The following is a 14,961-nucleotide window of genomic DNA, read 5'->3' on the forward strand; positions in this document are numbered from 1 at the left end:
GCGTTTCATTCATGAAGGATGGCCGGCCAAGTCTTCTCCACAAGACCCGGTCGAACCGTTTCGTAAGTACGCAGACTCTCTTTCTACTTGTTACGGATGTCTACTTTACGGTTCCAGAGTGGTCATCCCGTCCAAACTTCGTCCTTCCGTCCTTCAATTGCTTCATGAAGGACATTTCGGCATTGAGAGAATGAAGCAGTTGGCAAGGACGTCCGTCTACTGGCCAAACATCGATCGAGACATCGCGGAACTTTGTCACAAGTGCAGTACCTGTGGCGAATATCAACCGCAATCTAAAACCCAGGTCCAATCATGGACGGTTCCAGAAGCACCGTGGAGTCGCTTGCACATAGATCATGCGGTAGAATTCATGGGTTACCATTGGTTACTCAGCACTGATGCTTTTTCTAAATACCCATGTATTCATGCTACTACTTCTTTATCTTCAACAGCTACTATCAACCTGCTAGAAGAAGATTTTGCTCATTTCGGCTATCCCCATACTATAGTTACCGATAATGCTACTACTTTTAAATTCACAGAATTTCAAACTTTCTGTAAGGAGAGGGGTATGGTACACATCACGGGTGCACCTTACCATCCGGAAACCAATGGAGCGGCGGAGCGCCTCGTACGTACGTTCAAGCAAGCACTTCGCAAATCTTCCCTGCCCCCAAAACAAGCCGTCTTGGAATTCCTACAGCAGTATCGACGCACGCCCACTCCGAGTGGCTACTCTCCAAGCCAATTACTCAACAATCGTCAGATTCGAACCAAGATCGACACGCTTCTCCCTACACCGTCTCAAGTGGTACCCCGACAAAACCCTCACAACACCGACGCCTCCGAAGGTACCAAACGACATTTCAAACCGGGAGATCCCTGTTACGCGCTATCATTCACTCCACGACGGAGCCAGGATCCTCGTTGGGTTCCAGCCGAGGTGATCAAGCGACAGGGTAGCCGAATCTTCCTGGTACGTCTGCTGCCACATGGTCCGACGTGGAGGCGCCATATGGACCAACTGCAACCTCGCTATGCATCATCGGAGGACCAGGAGCCGGGAGATACTCCTGCACCAACAATCGACTCTTCCGCTGTCTCCACCTCAGCCCGAACGAATTCGGACGACACACCGACTGTACCGGAATTCGGGCCACACAACCCACGAAGGTCGAGCCGTCGCCGCAGACCTCCAGCTCGTTTCGGACTTTGAGTTTTATTGTTAATTCGGTGTCTTGTTCATTTTTTATGTTTGTGTATAAAAATTATCGGGGAGGTGTTATAGTCGTCATCTACGTTGAATATATGTAACTCGTGACCAGCGTCACTACATAATCACCGTTCAGCGTTTTCTGGTACAGACGTTGGAATTGATTACCACCGCACTGCGCGTGTAATCAATTAAGCGTTCTGTACCACGTTCCTCAGTTGATTGTTTTGCGTTTCTTTCTTACTATATATTGCGTTGATTTTATACAGTGAATCAGTAAGTAACAAGAGGTAAATGGTTTTCTCACTTGGTTGGCTATCGCTACAATTATTATTGTTTATTTTATATTAAACGTCTGGAAATACAACAGTATCTCACAAACAGTACCCTTAATTAATGGTTCAGGTAATGCCTGCAAATTGCTGTTTATGTGACAGTGTCAGTGACAAAGACGTGTGCTATCTTTTCATGCTTTCAAACAAAACAAGGTGCTGAGAAGAAAATGATCAAAATTTTCTTCAAGTGTTCGAAAGTAGATGGACCATACAAAACTAGTCGTATATGTTCTCTTCACTTCATTGGAGATGATTTTGTTAACACCACCAACCCGATTTGGATCTTCCCAGCAATGAGTGGCGTGCTGGGAACTCTATGTGGTGCGTTTGCCACAAGCGCGAGTCTATGTCCCAGCCCAATGAATGTGTATGTTGCCATGAAGTGCCACAGACGAAAGCACTTTTGAAGAAAGGCTCATCTAGCTGTGTTACCAATTTGACCGATTTTGAGGCACACTTACATCCTGTAGTTTTGAAGACTTTTTTTATGAGAAGCAGGAAGAACTGGAGAAAAAGCAATAAACCGAAAGGAGAAAACGGAGACCTAGCAAAAGAGTAGCCTAAAGATGCTACATTAGGCTAAAAATACCCAAAACGCTAAAAAATGCACACTAAAAGAAGTAGGCTAATTTTACTTCCTTGCAGGCAGTATCGGTAATTAGTCGCTTACAGGCATGTATTGGAGTGGATACTACAAGGTGATGCTCTTGGAAGCAACAATCGGATTGTGCTGCCGTCATTCAATGTTTGGCGAATCCAAAACAATTTTCAAGTCCAGATGGCCGTTACACCGGATTTCAATGGCCAACTGAAGGTACATTATGAGAAAGAGAACTTTTATTTATTTATGAATAGTGATGAATGATGATGAATTAAATATGAATGATGTAAATATGAATGAATTAAATAAGTATATTTTAGGTTTTGTAGGAACGCATCCAGTACAGTTTTATTAAACTGCAAAAAACAATAAATCTTTGAAAAAAGCAACCGCTTGTACCAACTCCGACCAAACTGTGATCCACCAATTACATCTAGAAAGCATTTGTTTCATCCATCGCTAACGACGCCCACCCAGGATGACGTAACACCACCAAAGTCGTCCCAGAGCAGTGAAATATGAAGTTTCGCCTGTGGTGGCGTAGCAGAGCAGTCGTTTTGTATAAATTTTGCCCTAACCAGTCGAGCTTCGAGGTTAAGATTAAAACGTTAGCTAAGCATAATTCTGCGCTAGGAAATGCTTAGAAAAGTTACTATAGCCTACTTGGGTCCAACCTGTCAGGGGCACTTTAATAAGGTTATCAATTTTCGACTTAACCTATTAGCCCCCTTGTATGTTTATGACATCAGTGAATCTGCATTCAAAGCGCGAAAGAAATTTTCTTAGTCAAAACGAAATCCTTTTAAGAAATTTATTTTGAAGCGAAATTAAGACCGTGGTCACAGCGGTAAACCATAATCTCTTCGTGGGAAAATTTTAACATAAAGTTCCCGAATCCGTTCGTCTGTATATAATGACCGAAGAAACACACACTTGAACTTCTTATCAAACAGTGTATTTCTGTAAAATTAGCCCGCGGCTATCGAAATGACTGGTGCAATGCCTACACCTCTAAAACTGTCACTACGATACAGATTACTTGGATAAAAGACGGAGAATTTGTCCAGCTAGCAAGCACCAAATAAACCAGTTAAATGTGCGACCGACTTCCAACAAACAACTTCGAGAATGAATCAGAAAAATTTGTGATAACTCAAAGACACGAGAGCAGTTCGTGACGCAATATTTCATGTCCAAACAGGTCTCAAACTGAAACAGGTTTAAACCGGTCTGACACGAGTCTTACGGACGATGGTGCAATTTTGGCTCATGTTTTAGGAATTTCCATGACGTAATATTCAGTAGACCCGAACGGTTTCTACATGACGTTTGACCAGGCGAACAACCGTCTGGAACATAGCGGCCCCTAGTTATGACAGTCTGACATGGCATAACTAAAAAAGAATTGACGACAATTGTGAGCCAATGAATAAAAACACATGATACACAAATTGTTTGAATCACTCACGTTTAAGTTAATACGCAAATACAAAGGGCATGCAAAGAATGAACAGCAATAAGAATAAACACGACGATACATGAAATTGGTACCATAGGTAGTAGGTACACGCAAAAAATGACGCTATATACCATGGTTGCGATAATAACCGACTGTTCTGGGCTCAGACAAGTGTCGGCCACCGCAGACAAAACCAGGCTCAAACCCTAACACTTAGGTGTTCTTTACGGGGGCGAGGCACGAAATATCCCTCAACACATAGTCTACTTTCACTTTCCCCGTACTCTCATCATAGTTGCAGACGGCAACTTTAGCTCTACGAACCACAGGCTTCCCTTTCCTAATTTGTGGAACTACCTCATGCACCCTCCCAAGTTGGTACTTCCCACGTTTACCAATATCCTGGAGAGAACCTACCACTACAAGTTGACCAGGCTCCAAATTCTCGGCCATTTTTAGCCATTTTTTCCGGCCCTGAAGACCTGGCAAGTAAAAATCGATCCATTTACTCCAAAACTGATGAGAAAGTGACAAATTGAACCGATAATCCCTTCTTAGTTGGTCACGATCATGGGGTTGCCCAACAGCACAGTATGGGTCTAAGTATGGGGTCAAAAGTGAGGCAGGGGTGATGACAGTAAAATCCCTAGGGTCGTCACTCAAAGGTACCAAAGGGCGTTCGTTCACGATCCGAACGGCACTGCCTGTGTACGTAAGCAATTCAATAAATTTGGGCTTACGAATTGAAGAGTCCAAAATGTGAAAAAATGCAATTTTAAATTGTTTAACCATTGCCTCCCAGGCGCCACCTTGCGCCGGAGCATACGGAGGTATAAATTCCCAGTTTATCTCTCTCTGTCTCAGGGCGTTGTGAAATTCAGCTGATCCTATCAACTCGGGTAACTTCTTAGATGCTGCCTGAAAGGTACTTCCATTGTCGGAATAGATAGCATTAACCTGCCCACGTAAATCTGTAAACCTTGTAAAGGCAAGTAAAAAATCACTCAGCGACAATGACGTAACCAGCTCAACATGAATAGCGCGAGATGCCATACATGTGAACAAGAGTCCCCAAGCTTTTTTGTGACTTCTACCTTCAACGAAAGTTAAAGGTCCAAGATAGTCTAAGCCGCAATCAAAAAAGGGTTTCCTATGCGCAGTTGTGCGAGACAAAGGTAAATCAGACATGAGCTGCCTTATAGGTCGAGCTTTCTCAATCGCACATACACCACAGTCATTAAGATACCTCTTCACGGAGGCATTACCATTAGCGATCCAAAACTTCTGTCGCGTAGACAACAAAGTGTGCTGTACTCCACAGTGCGCATTTCCATTATGATGCGACAGTACAACAAGCCTAGTGAAGGGGTGCTTCGAAGGCAAAACAATCGGATGCTTTGCTTCAAGAGAGATCTCGGGAGAATTACTTAAGCGCCCTTCAATGCGGATTACACCAGCGTCATCTACACAAGGTCTGTACTTTTTAAGTGAACGTAATTCTTTCAACCGTTCCTTCTCACGTTGCGAAGCGCCAACACTACCCCGCTTTATCACTTCCTCAAGGGCATCCGGCGATCGTTTGGTCATTAAATGTACCACATCGCCATACACGCTCTTCTGAACAAACTTCACAGCCAACTCTGAAGCACTGTTAAGATAAGATGCATCCAGTTTTGGCTTCACAAAGCTACGCTTTCTCGTTTTACAGCACAAAAATTCAACAAAAGCAACCAAATAAGCGATTCTCTTTTTCATAACATACAAAGAAGGTGCGGCCTCGATCAATCTGTGAAGACCACCCTGTCCAACGTCAAGCGACTCCTCTTCGTCACGAAGATATAGGCTATGGACAGGTACTGGAGTGGCATTTTCTACAGATGGAATTTCCTCACACTGGTAGAGAAGACTAGAACCATTTAACCACAACTCTCGAAATTCTTTCTTTGTAATAAGATTTGGCCTTGTGCCAACATCAGCTGGGTTCATATCGGTAGGGCAAAAACGCCAATCCTGGGCTCCAGACAACAATAAAATATGCTCAACTCGACGCGTAATAAACTTATTCAAACGTAAATCAGGGTTTTTAACCCACTGCAACACAGTACGAGAATCACACCAAAAAATACTTAAGGCAGTCTGGCATCTTCAATGCCTCGTAGGCCTGCTTCACGAGTCTGGCTGTATTCAAAGCGGCAACAAGCTCTTTCCTAGCTATCGGCCAAGAAAACTGATTTTTTACAACAATGGTAGATTTACCCAGAACGAAAGACACACTCGGAACTCCGTTAACCAGTCTACGTAAGTAAACAACAGAAGAGAAAGCTTGATTCGAAGCATCACTAAACCCATGCAATTGATATGAAACAATATCATCCGGACTGCACACACCAGAGTTTGCAAAATACCATCTCGGTTACGAAAAATCCTTAAGCAGGTCCAAAGAGCGAAGCCACGACTCCCACTCTTTAACAAAGCTATCAGGGACCTCGGTGTCCCAATCAAACTTGTCTATCGCCAATTGCTGAAGTATAAGGCGTGCTTTTAGAAAAAATGGCGCTCCAAAGCCTAGCGGATCAAAATTTTGTCCAAGCTGACTGAGCATACTTCGGCGCGTGTGTTTAGCTAAGGGCTTTAAGGAACATGCGATACGCATCTCGTCAGACTCGGTTTGCCACACACAACCCAATGTCTTCGCTGATGGCAAAGTCATATTTTCAGTCTGAAAGTCAATGTCACGAATCAAAGGTGAAAGCATCTCATTATCCAAATTTGACAAGACAATCATAGCCTCCTTGTTAGCACTCCACTTACCAAGTTTAAACCCACGGCTATCAAACAAAGCAATTGATTCATGAGTGATTTGCTGAGCTTCCTCTAAGCTATCAGCCGAAAATATAAAATCATCCATGTACATATTATTTGCAATATTGCAGAGAGTCAATTCACCAGCACTGCTGGGATTCTGCTCGATCATTTTCTTTATAGCCAAGCAAGCGATATACGGGCTACTCTTTATTCCCCAAGGGTGTACACAAAAACGAAATGGTACCATCCTACCATTTTCAAGGTCATCATCTTCAAACCACAATATACGAAACAAATCCCTTTGCGACTCAGGTAATTTTATTTGAAAGAAGCATTTAGTCACATCAGCCATGAGACCAAATCTACCAAGCCGAAATCTAGCCAAGACATCTACCAGAGGGTTTAACAAGTCAGGACCCGAAAACATTACATCATTAACACAAGTTCCTCGAAATTCAGACTTGCCATCGTAAACAATGCGCTTTTTTAATTGTGACGTAACAAAGTATGGTAAATACCATTCAAATCCCTTGACATTTCCTGCTTCACCAGTACGCTCAATATAGCCATTTGATTTAAGATCTTTCATGGTGTCAGTAAGGAAATCACGAAGTTCAGGTTGTTTTAAAGCTTTCTTTCTTAAAGCAGCAGCTCTATCTGACGCCAACACAAAATTGTTAGGTAGATCAATATCTTCCTTCAACGGAACAGGTATCTCAAATCGACCATCTTTCAACTCAATATTCGGTTCAACAAGTTCTCTAGCCAACTTATCATTGCGAGACAATTCACAGGTTTCATTTTGCAACGTCAAATCCTGAATGACTTTATTCAGGTCTGCTATTTCCATATCACGAGACTCAATTTTACGCTGAAAGCCAGAGATGACATCCGACTCTGAAGACGTCTGCACTCTGCACACTTTAGCAACGCTTTCATCTAAGGGTGACTTACCACCACAAGCCAACCAGCCGAGAGGAGTGAGCAAAGCATGTGGTTCACTACGATTTTCACCAACACGCTCTTTTTTTGCACACATCAAATAAGCGTTGTCGTTGCCAATCAGTACATCTACAGTACTACAATCATTCAAATGAAACATATTCACGTCATGAAAATGACGGAAACCATTTAAATCTTGTTTATGCGGTAAAGTTTTAACATCGTCAGCCCAAGCTGGGTTAACCACCGAAGTTATATCACAAAACAGTTCATCTGTCTCTAACGACTGGATGTTGAGTTTGACAAGGTCAGCACAAGTAGCTTTCTGACCAGCCAGGGTATCCATTTTAAACGACGCTTTATCGTACGGTTTAAGATCAAGTTCACACACCAAATCACTCGAAACAAACGTCAACTGCGAACCAGGATCATGCTGACAATACACCAACTTCGATTTGCCAGTCATTGGATTCAAAACACGAGCAGCAGTAACGCGGTTAAAAGCTGCTTTAACATTTCCAATCTTAACATTACGCACAGGAACTCTGGCACGAGCATCATCTTTCCCAACCGAATCCAGAGAATCACGTGACGTCACATAAAAATCATGCAGAAGAAAATAGTGTTTCCTATCGTTGTTAGGCCCACACTTACGACAGTTATTTGCATGAACGTAATCCCTAACCATATGCTGGCGCAAACAATTCAAGCATTTGCCAGCTTTCACAATGACATCTCTCCGATCTTTAGGTGTCAAGCGCAAAAATTCTTTACAATTAGACAAAAAATGATATTCAACTTGACCACGTGACGAACAACAAATACATGCCGGTAGGTTTTTACGTCTGGCTTCACCACCGCGCGGTGCGCCAACAACAGTCGAGTACTGCGAACTCCCTGACATCACATCATCATGGGGTTTTACGGACGTCTGCCTAACCGGACATGAAGGCAATTTTCCTTTGCCAAACTTTTTAAATTGTGCGACTCACCAGAATCGCCCATTAGCATAATGCTAAAATCAGTCGACTTACGCGTTTCCTCCCGTACTACAAATTCAAACAAACTCTGAAAGGTAGGCTCATCAGTGCCACCATACTGATCACCTAAAAAGTCAAGATAACGCTGCTTAGCGTCAAACGGGAGTCGCTTAGCCAAATCCAAAACAAAACGTCCTTCTAATTTATCACGCTGACCATAAGCTTGCGCGTAAAGCAAACACTGCGATAATTCATCTTTAAACTCTTTCAGATCACTGGAAGAGGTCGAAGTCAATTTGCTACCATAGCGATACTTTCTAATTTCCGGTTCTGCAAAAAGACTTCCACGAACCCCAAAACGCTGGGACAAGCGAGCTAACGACATTTCTATCCTGTCTTCCTCTGACAAGCCAGGGGTATCAGAAACCAAATTAGCAATCGTTTGCGCAGCTGTCCTAACACAAGCTGCTTGTAACAAAGTCAAACGAGTCCTCTTAAAGGGCGAAGCTGCCATTAAAGCCGTAACACGATTTTTAAAGAAGATAAATGGCATATTATTACCATCGTAACCAATCAAGGCCGCCTTATCGAAAAACGTCCTACTATTTTGGTATTCAAAAAAGCAATCCTGCTGTTGAGAACTCGATTTAGCGGGAGAAGACAAGCTATATCCCTTAAGGGGCTGAGTGGGCTCAGTCACATGCACAGCCCGATCACGATCCTCACACACGTTAAAATCAGGAGACGCGATACGCCTCTCACAACCACCCAAATTACGTGTAGCTGGGCGATCCACAACTAGCGGCGCAGAAAACTGTGAAGGGGGCAAAGCATTACTGCTAATGGCGGCCCCGTGACCTGTACGCTCTGGGGGAGGAGTTCGGTTGTAATTCGCAGACCTTGGCTCTACAGCATTCGGAAGACCCTTAGCCGCGGCCCCGAGACCTCCTGAAACAGCTGGAAAACGTGTGGATTGCCCTGGTCCACTCACAGGTTGAACGGACGTTTGGAAAAGGTTATGTAAATTAAACTGCGATTGATGTTCATTTCTGGAATGCCTAGAAAAGCTCTTCCTAGAGCTACGCCGGGAGCCCGCCTCTGATCGATATTCAGCTAAAACTACCTCTTTACGTTGTTCAGCCCTCAACTGAGCGTCTTTGAGTGCGAACTCAGCAGCTCTAGCTTCGGCTCTCGCGGCGGCCTCAGCTGCTCTCGCTTCGGCCTCAGCTCTCGCGGCGGCCTCAGCTGCTCTCGCTTCGGCCTCAGCTCTCGCGGCGGCCTCAGCTCGAATGGCCTCAGCTCTCGCGATGGCCTCAGCAGCTCTTGCTTCGGCCTCAGCTTGGATCTGGAGCTCCTCTCGTCTTAGCTGCAGGTTAATTTGTGCCACTATCCGAGACGAAGTCCTAGACATCCTAGTGCTTACATTTGAGGCGCTATCATCAGGATGTATGTCAGCATCCAACATATCTGAGAACTCACTTTCTTTTTGTTCAAAGTTATTTTTTAACGAGTTAAATTCGGGATCTACCCTATCACGAAGTTCTGCCAAGATTGCAGAGTTAAAGATTGTAGTCAAAAGAGCATGGAAATGCCGTAATTCCTCTTCTAAAGTAGAGAAGTTAGATCGAAAAATTAACAGTTCCTGCTTATCACTCAAAGAACCTAGGGCTACAGAAAGTTCCCCAATTTGAGTCAAAATATCCCGTCTAAGATGCCGGGCCTCTCGAACTGACTTAGCCTCATCGTTATTGGGTCCCTCCCCAGAATGGCCTGCCCGACCGCAAAGAACATCATCAGGCTTAAACTCAGTCGAGTCTACGGCGGTCGAGTCCTTGTCGCCACCGAGTGTAGACATATTAAATGTTGGGGCTAAATTAACAATTAAAAAAATTAAGTTACACAAACACACAAAATTATTAGGCTACAGTAGTTATAAAAAACTTAACTGCCAAGACCGTAAAAATACAAAAAAGAATTTAAATGCACGATACCGTAGCTGTACGGGTATGAAGTCCTAAAGTCCACAAAACTTGCTTGGATTCTTCCACTTGAATCTACAAGCACAGATGGATTGTCTTTTAATCTTCTTTCTTGCCAATGAATGTCAAAGTTATTTTTCTTCTGTACCAAACTGAGAAGAATTGTCTTTACTTTTCTTTGCTTCTGTAAGAGTGTAGACTACCAACCAACAAATCTTCTTTTATTATTTCTTGTACTTCTAAGTAGTTCTTCTGCACTAGCTGACAACAAACACGTCGTTTATTTTTATGCCTTCAAGTGCTTCTTGGCCTACCAGCTAACAAAATTGTTTTTTTATTTTTCTTGCTTTAATTTCTTCTTGACCTACCAACTGACAAGAACTCGTCTTTTATTTTTTATGGTCACAGCGGTAAACCATAATCTCTTCGTGGGAAAATTTTAACATAAAGTTCCCGAATCCGTTCGTCTGTATATAATGACCGAAGAAACACACACTTGAACTTCTTATCAAACAGTGTATTTCTGTAAAATTAGCCCGCGGCTATCGAAATGACTGGTGCAATGCCTACACCTCTAAAACTGTCACTACGATACAGATTACTTGGATAAAAGACGGAGAATTTGTCCAGCTAGCAAGCACCAAATAAACCAGTTAAATGTGCGACCGACTTCCAACAAACAACTTCGAGAATGAATCAGAAAAATTTGTGATAACTCAAAGACACGAGAGCAGTTCGTGACGCAATATTTCATGTCCAAACAGGTCTCAAACTGAAACAGGTTTAAACCGGTCTGACACGAGTCTTACGGACGATGGTGCAATTTTGGCTCATGTTTTAGGAATTTCCATGACGTAATATTCAGTAGACCCGAACGGTTTCTACATGACGTTTGACCAGGCGAACAACCGTCTGGAACAGACCGAGACTAGTAAGATCATGGTGATGTGAGAACAGTCATTGTCATGACGTCTCAGGAGATGCCTCAATTAACTGAAAAACGTTAGTTTGCTCGCGATGAGATGTTGCAATATCCGATGTCTTAAAGAGCGGGGGATTGACAATTGAAAACGCAAATAAACGATTGGAATGCGTAAATTACGCATTTTTGAACACGATTTACTATCTTTTACAAAAAAACAATCATATGCGACCGCCCCAGCAAGGGGCAAAGTGCGCATTGTCATTTCTCACCCGTATTATATGAAACGTTGTTGAAATAAGCCACTTACGCTATGACGTCACGAGGTAGGGGAGAGTGGGGTTAGTTGGAAGGCGGGTTAGTTGAAAAATGATCATTTTTTTAACTCCCAATAACTTTTTTAAATATTTACTGCCAACATGTGATGTAGTTTATAAAAACACATAATCCATGTTAGTTTCGATTTGTTGAGTCAAGGTATACTTGTTTGGCTGACAATTTTCTATTTTCTTACTTTCGAAGTAAAATTTTTGGCATTTAAAAAACATCTTATGCGTCGATATCGTTAAAGATAGGCAGAAGTTTTTTGGTGTGTGTCAGCTGTAGGTGTTCTACAACACTAAGACATTTATAAACAAATTTTAGTCCAATGCGCCATGCTTGAATATTTTAGGAAAATAGTTTGTCATATGCTAATGGGGCTAGTTGGAAAATAGTGGGTGGGGTTAGTTGGAAAGTGGTTTGATAATGGTATGACTATGTAGTACGATACGAGTATATCGTCGTGGTACCATAATAAGTAGTATAAGCTCCAATGTATTTGTTTTAAGCAGACATACATTGTTAAATTTTAATTTGAATAACTTGGAAAGTGTTATATATACGGCATCACAAGTTTTAACAATGCGTTTATTAAAAAATGGTTTTACGATGATTAGGTGTAGAATTCATTGCATTTGATTTTATAGCAGGTAAACATATTTGCTTACAACCCCATGTAAATGTTTGTTGGTTAAAAAAAGAGTATCCAGTTCATTAGTGGGCATTAAACTGACGTTTTTCAACTAACCCCAGGCATGGGGTTAGTTGACAAATCAATTGTATGTTTGTTTATTTTAAATTTTCATTAAAAGCTGAATTGACTCAATACTTATTTTTGGTTGTATGATAGAGGACACCATAGATGATAATTTAAGCCACTTCACGTTGTCAGGTTATGCACCATCAATTGTTTTAAATTTCACTTAAAAAAAAAATCTTTCCGACTAGCCCCACTCTCCCCTACAGTCCTTCGTTTTTGTAATTTCATTGTGTATAGCTGGTTGGGCTAGGTTGTTGCGTTGTAAAGCTTGTTCCACCATGCCACATGTGAAGTAAACTGATGAGGGTTCGACTAGCCTAGCTTGAACAACTACTGTACCACACTTCTACTGGGTATACTGGTATAAGAGTTCACTAGTCAACTAGACTAGGCCTAGTTATCAAAGGTTCAGCTTTCTGCTGATGTTTTTGCATAAGTCTTCAATTTAGGTTGAAGTTACCAAGTAGTAGGGATTAAATAGCTAAATCTGGACTAGCAGTCACTAAGCTAATCCTAAGTTGAAGTGCATAGACAGGTTAGGCCCTGAGGACTGTCTTATACTGTAGGTCTAGTAGTATTCTAACTTCTTGATATATTACACAGATATTGGGTTAAACTCTTGTCATGGTAAAACAATGCGTCGTGTATGGCTGTGCCTCAAGGCGAGATAATTGTGACAAAATTTCTTTCTTTGGTTTCCCAACGAAAGATAAAAAATTGAAAAAAATTTGGGTAAAATTTGTAAACAGAAGAAGAAAATGGCTTGGACCAACATCATCAAGTCGCATATGCAGTTTGCATTTTCAAGAAACTGACTTTGAAAATCTTGTTCAATTCAATTTGAGATTTTGCAAGTGCTTAAAATTGAAATCTGAAGTATATCCTTCTATCTTGCCTGAAAAATCACCTTCGAAACTATCTGCGCATCCTTCAGACGCCAGTAGTAGCAAGTCAACTCAAAGTCAAAATATCAAGTCACTCATAAGATCAGCTTTCAGAAAACGACTTGTTAATAAAGTAAGTTTTGTGTAAAGTGATTTTTAAATGATGCCATTGTAACTTATCATACCAAACAGAGAACATGTATTCTTCTTAGATGATAGCAAAAGCCAATGTGAAGAGTAGCGTGGAAATGAGCAGTGAGGACGATGCTGAAACCAACGCTGCAGTTGATGCTGAAGCCAATACCAACAACAAGGATGGCGACAGCAGTGAATTACAAGATGAAAGAGTATGTTGTTAGCCTACTGATTGTATTGAAGTTAAATATTGGTCTTTGGGGAACCGATATATTTTGGCAGTGGCTATTTGACCGGCTCCGGTCGTTTAATTTGAAGCACTATTTGACCGGTCATGACGTCAAAATACAAACACTTTTTTTATTTTTCTCTTTCAAAGCAAAAGACAAGAAGTGCCTATATAAGTTCTAAATTATATATTTTATTCAACTCGATCCGTGGCGCGTGCGATACGTCTCCGACTGCCATACCAAAGGAAATGAGTTCGGTTATACTGTCGGGAAGCGTTCTTTTTTTTTTAATTAAATTTTGACCAGAAGTGCATTTTTGTGGTTAATTTTTAATTTGAGTAGCCTACAGCCCTATTTTTTATGTCTTTTCAAATGTGAGTCGTAAAGTTAGAGTTTTTTTAATTTGCTGGAATTTGAGAATTTCTCTGGTAATTTTCCGTTCGTCATAAGACGACGCAATACATTTTTGCTCTCAACAAGTTAGTTATATAATGTACAATACTTCTTTAAAAAAAATTGTTTTACCATTTTTTTAAAGAAGTAAAAATGAACGCTTCTGGGCAGTATCGATCTAATTTCCTCTGGTATGGCAGCCGGAGTCGTATCGCATGCGCCACGGATACAGTTGAATAAAATTGTCGAATTTAGAACTTATATAGGCACTTCTCGTCTTTTGCTTTGAAAAAGAAAAAGAAAAAAAGTGTCTATCGTAACGTCATGACCGGTCAAATAGTGTTTCAGATTCAAAGACCGGAGCCGGTCAAATAGCCACTGCCATATATTTTTGCCACTCAACTATTTTCGATGCCATGATTACCTTTTGGTTAAAGTAATTTGGTTATTTTGAAATCAGGGTTTGCTAGAGTAAGCCTAATCGCATTCCTATACTTTATTAAACTTTTCATGCTTGATTTCTTAAGTGTCTTGATTAAGTGTCTCCTTTTTATTACATTGCATTATCTCTTGCATTATTAGGCTTTGCTGTCTTCTGACATAGCTTGTCAGACTGAAAAAACAACACATGATGCAGCTACACAATATGACATCTTCGATTTTCATTGTTCCTCATCGAAAGTGTGCCAGGTTAAACCCAAAAATACAACAAAAGGTAATGGATTTGAACCCAAAATTGGTTGAAGCCTGTTCTATATCGTATGTAATAAATAGTATGGTTGCAAAAGAAAATACTTGTACACATGGTAAAACTCAAAGTACTTCAGCTTTGCTTCATTTGAAATATGTTTGGTTTAGGAACTCAAGTAACAGTATTGACCAAATCAATTGGTGTCACCTGTAACATACAACCGAAACGACAACTGCCACTGGACCATCTTGCCTCCACTCCAAAGAAAGCAAGATGTGATATGCAAAAGCTACTATTTTTTTAGGTGTTGT

At 41.4% G+C, this 14,961-nt stretch overlaps 1 long non-coding RNA gene across 2 annotated transcripts in view; it reads left to right on the top strand.

Moving 5' to 3' along the window:
• LOC145764483 (uncharacterized) overlaps positions 1-14,737 on the top strand; it is a 75,012-nt gene extending 60,275 nt beyond the window's left edge. The window contains exons 2-3 of one of the 2 annotated variants that reach the window (XR_014288484.1): positions 13,163-13,548; positions 14,542-14,737. This is a non-coding gene — a long non-coding RNA (uncharacterized LOC145764483). Of the gene's footprint in view, positions 1-12,999; positions 13,549-14,541 lie in introns of those variants that run through there. The other variant, XR_014288483.1, reaches the window with a different exon arrangement.
• The last annotated feature ends 224 nt before the right edge of the window (positions 14,738-14,961 follow it).

This window comes from Aplidium turbinatum, chromosome 1 (genome assembly GCF_918807975.1).
Source record: "Aplidium turbinatum chromosome 1, kaAplTurb1.1, whole genome shotgun sequence".
Classification (NCBI taxonomy): Eukaryota; Metazoa; Chordata; class Ascidiacea; order Aplousobranchia; family Polyclinidae; genus Aplidium; species Aplidium turbinatum.